At 43.2% G+C, this 4,596-nt stretch overlaps 1 long non-coding RNA gene across 1 annotated transcript in view; it reads left to right on the top strand.

Moving 5' to 3' along the window:
• The window catches only part of LOC116098250, a 28,497-nt gene that overhangs the window by 22,484 nt on the left and 1,417 nt on the right, over nt 1–4,596 (top strand). The window lies entirely within an intron of this gene.

The raw sequence follows: 4,596 nt of genomic DNA, 5'->3' as shown, positions 1-4,596 counted from the left end.
TCTCTCTCTCTCCCTCTCTCTCTCTCCCTCTCTCTCTCTCCCTCTCTCTCTCTCTCTCTCTTTCCCTCTCTCTCTGGACATCTTGACAGTGGTAACCTTGGCTGTCCTGGAACTCACTATGCAGACCAGGTTGGCCTTGAACTCACAGAGATCCTCCTGCCTCTGCCCTCAAGTGCTGGGAGTAAAGGTGTGTGCCACCATGCCTGACTCTACTCTGTTCTTTTGATTCTTCTGTCGTCTTTGTATCTCTCTGAGAACTTTTTACAATTATATCTTATTTATTTAGTGCAGTATCTGTGTGGGTGCAAAACATGCCATGAGAGGGGTATGTAGGAGGCCAGAGGTCAGTTTGTGGGAGTCAGTTCTCTCCTTCCACTGAGTGGATCCTGGGTATAGAATTTAGGTCATCAAACTTGGCAACGAGCACCTTTATCCACTGAGGCGTCTCATTGGCCCCCAAAGCACTTCTGAAACAGTCTTTGTCTTGTAGATCTTTCAACTGCAACCCTTGATCCCAGGCTGGGGCCTGCTTAACTTGGGGAGAGGATCTGTCTCCTGGGAAGGGTATTCTTGGGTTGTGGCCACCAGAGATCTTTCCAGCTTAGGTAAGACACAAAACCAGATTTAGGGGCTGGAAAGCTGGCTTCATTCTATACCAGACAACAATCTGGCAAAGTCCTGGCAGAGTCCTGGCAGAGTTGGCTTCCATTACGGAGAAGGCACTAGGAGGGTTTATAAATGGGTACTATTTTCCTCCCTCTCACAGAGGCACAAGACTGTGTTTGTTTTGTTGAGACAGGGTCTCTTTTGTAGCCCAGATGCCTTGAACTTGTATTCAGCTGTAGACTCCAAAGCCTTGGATGTATAGCCCTTTGCCACCATGCCAGGCCACAAGGTAAACATTTTTATGGCTCTTCACCATGAAAAACAGTGGGCTTCCCAGACACCAGACTGTGGGGATTTTATCCATGACTGTGACTTGGAGCATCCCACCTCCAATTCTATTGAGGCACCAGAATGTTATGTGATTCCAATGGTTCACAGCCCCCACCCCAGCTAAGCTGGCCCTGGCTGGTTTTGCTAGTCCATGGTCTCCACCCTAGATCTCTGTTTCTCTTTCCCAGATTTGCAGTTAACAGAATGCTGCAAATCAGGGAGCTGAAAGCAGAAATGCATGTACATGTAACCCTTGCAGGATGGAAGCTGACTGATTGCCTGTCTCACTGCTTCTGAACCATGGAGGAAGAGTCCTTCGCCTCCCTCTGGCTTCTGGGCTAACCCTGGCTCACAGTTGTAACCACCTGGGCTCTGCTTCCGTTGTCACATGGAAACCACCCCCCACCCCCAGCTCTGTCCTGTGTCTCTTCTCTACCCATTAGGACACCCCTCATCCTGGGTGGAGAAGCCAGCTCTGCTTCAGTGTGACCTCTTCATCAGTAATTTAAGGAAGTCTCTACTCAGTACTGTTCTTTCCCACAAGGCCACGTGCTGGGGACTAGTTCCTTTAGCATAGCCTTGGGGGAGGGGCACTGCTAACTTTGCAGAACTCCTTACCCACCTGTGTCTTCAGATCTGGGAGCCATGCCTGACCCTCTTACCTACACCCTCAGTTCTTAGAGAGCTGGATGGAAACTCAGCGTTGTCTAGTTTTGCTCATTGTAGGATGCGGGCAATGATCTCTGAACTCTTTATTCATGGAAAAGCAGAAGATAGATGTCAATTGTTGAGTTTATGGTATGATGCAGTTCCTTATTTCATAGACTCTTGAGTCCTGGGTGGAGTCAGCATGGAAGGCCCCCTGTGTCGCACAGGCCACTTGCACACTTGACATCTGCTGTCTCTCACTGATGCTGTGTCTTTTATCAAGCACATCTGTGGCTGGCTGGGCTTGGTGCAGCCACTCTGCACATAACACTGGGTCCCTGCTATTGCGTTATACACTCTGGCATTTGTACAGTGTAAGTTAAATACACGCTGGTAGGTAGGGTGTGATGCTCAAGAAATGGACGTCAACTAGGTGGTGGCAGTACACACCATTGATCACAGCACTGAGAAGGCTGAGGCAGGAGGATCTCTGAGTTCAAGGACAGCCTGATCGACAGTGTGAGAGAAACCTTGTCTAGAAAAAACAAACAAAACAAACAAATATCAACCAAACAACAACAACAACAACAACAACAACAAATAGTCTTTAAAAATTGTTTCAAAGGGAGCTGGAAAGGCAGCTCAGTGGTTAAGAGCACTGACTGTTCTTCCAAAGGTCCTGAGTTCAATTCCCAGCAATCATATGGTGGCTCACAACTGTCTGTAATGGGATCCAGTGCCCTCTTCTATTGTGTCTGAAAACAGTGACAGTGTTTTTACATAAAATAAAGAGATAAATATTTTTAAAAAAATATTTCAAAGGTAAAGAAAAATCATGATTATTGTTAAAACCATCTGCATTACATTAAAAAAATTTGTCATACAGACTACAGGAGAGGATCTCCCTGTATTGTCAAACTGGGCTTATTAACCCACTGGTATGAACTTTGCCTAGCTTTGATAAAGCTAGACTGTGAGGAAAAAGGAAGTCTGGAAGCTAAGAAAGGCAGTCCATGAGTGACAGCTGTCAGCAAAGGCAAGATTGTTTAACCTTTGCTTGCTCATGATTCCTCTGCTCAGGAGGTTTTTATACGACCCTAGGAATGTAAATACGAAAAAGAGATGTGTAAATCAATCATGGCTTGGAAACCAAAGAAAAGCATGTTCCTTTGTTGTTTTGTACAACTCCTTGCTGTGCATATGAGCTCATCATTTATTAAAGATTAAAGCCAATAAGCACACTAATAAGATGGTGAGCTTGTTCACTTTCAGATCATTAACTCTTGGCTGGATATGTGAGGCTACAGGGTGCAGAGCAATTTTCGGAGTAGATTGATATTTGATTTTATAATCACTAGTCCAAGAATGCCACTTTGCATGAACATGTAAAAAGCAACTTGGCAGAAATATGTTTGGGGCTGTCTCAGACCTGGATGAAAAATGTCATAATCTCAAGCCAAAATTCATGTAATGAATTTTCATAAACTCGAGTTAGCCACTTAAACAGCCACTTTAAAAGACAAACACTTGAGGCTAGAGAGATGACTCAGCTGTTAAGAGCACTGGCTGCTCTTCATCTTGGTTTGATTCCCAGAACCACTTGGTGGCTCACAACCATCTACAACTTCATATCCAAGAGATCTGATGCCATCTTTTGGCCACCACAGGCAAGACACACATATGATACACAAGCATACATGCAGGCAAAACATTGAATTCATATATATATATATATATATATATATATATATGTATCAATATACAACAGTCCTTAAAATAGGTTTAAATTTTAAAATCTTATTTACTTACATTTGGGGACTAAGTATTCCTTTTCTTTCTTTTTTAAAAGTTAGCTTTATTGTTTAAGAGAAAAAGTTGGAAATGAAAAACATCATACTCCTAAATTAACCAGGCCTCAAGTCAATATATCTCAATGATTTTGTGTTCTATATCGTCAGAACAGCTAGAGTAGCCATTCTGAAGCTGCAGAGCTTCACATTTGATTCTCATCTTTTGAAATGAAAAATAAAATAGTATATATTCCCAGCACATTGCTTGTAGGTCTGCAAAAGAAATCCAGTCACTGTGGAAAACAGTTTGGTGTTTCATCAAAAAGTTAGACAAAGAGCCTTCTATAATCCAGCCAATCCACCCGAAGGTAATGCCCAAGAGAATTGACAACAGAGAAGAGCTTATGCAGCTTAAAGTAGAAACTACTCCACCCTCCACAGGTCAATCAACAGACAAACAAACCAAGGTCCAGGCACACAGAGAACATTTTATAGAGGACCGAGCCTGTATGAAATGCCAAATGCTGGGATAAGGGGAAGCGGCTGGCCTGAGGGTTATACTAAGTGGTTCCATTTCTACCCGAACCAGGTAAACCATAGACACAGGAAGCCATGGTGGTCGCTGGGTACAGGTGAGGAAACATTTGGAGCTTACAAATCACTGAGTTATACACTTTATTAAAATAAAGAAATAGCGTGATTTTATTGCCCAATAGCTAATTGGAAAGAAGTTATGCTCCATTAAAGCTGTTTAAGAAGCATCTACTTGTGGGGGCTGGACATTTGGCTCAATGGTTAAGAGCACTGCTCTTCCAGGGGCCCTGGGTTCAATTTCCAGCACCCCATGATGGTTCACTATCATCTGTAACTCCAGTTCCAAGGGTCTGACATCCTTGTAGCCTCCGAAGGCACTTCACACATGTGATGCACATATATTCAACAAGCAGTCAAAACATTTATACACATAAAGTAAAAATGATTAAATCTTTTAAAATAAGCCCTCTATAGTGAACCATAAAAATTCAAGATGGGAGTGGCTGTGAGGGGACTCAACAGGTAAACACTATGCCTGAATGAATCCAGAGGCCTCAGTTGAATCCCCAGGATCCACTTAAAGTGATCCCCCCCAAAGTTCTCTGACCTTTGCATGTTAGCCATGACACACATGCCTCCCTATCCCTACATACTGATAAATAGGAAAATTAATTTAAGCTTAAAGAAA

This window comes from Mastomys coucha, unplaced genomic scaffold, assembly GCF_008632895.1.
Source record: "Mastomys coucha isolate ucsf_1 unplaced genomic scaffold, UCSF_Mcou_1 pScaffold20, whole genome shotgun sequence".
Taxonomy (NCBI): Eukaryota; Metazoa; Chordata; class Mammalia; order Rodentia; family Muridae; genus Mastomys; species Mastomys coucha.
Note: the sequence above shows the minus strand (reverse complement) of the source record. Positions and strands in the feature narration are given on the sequence as shown.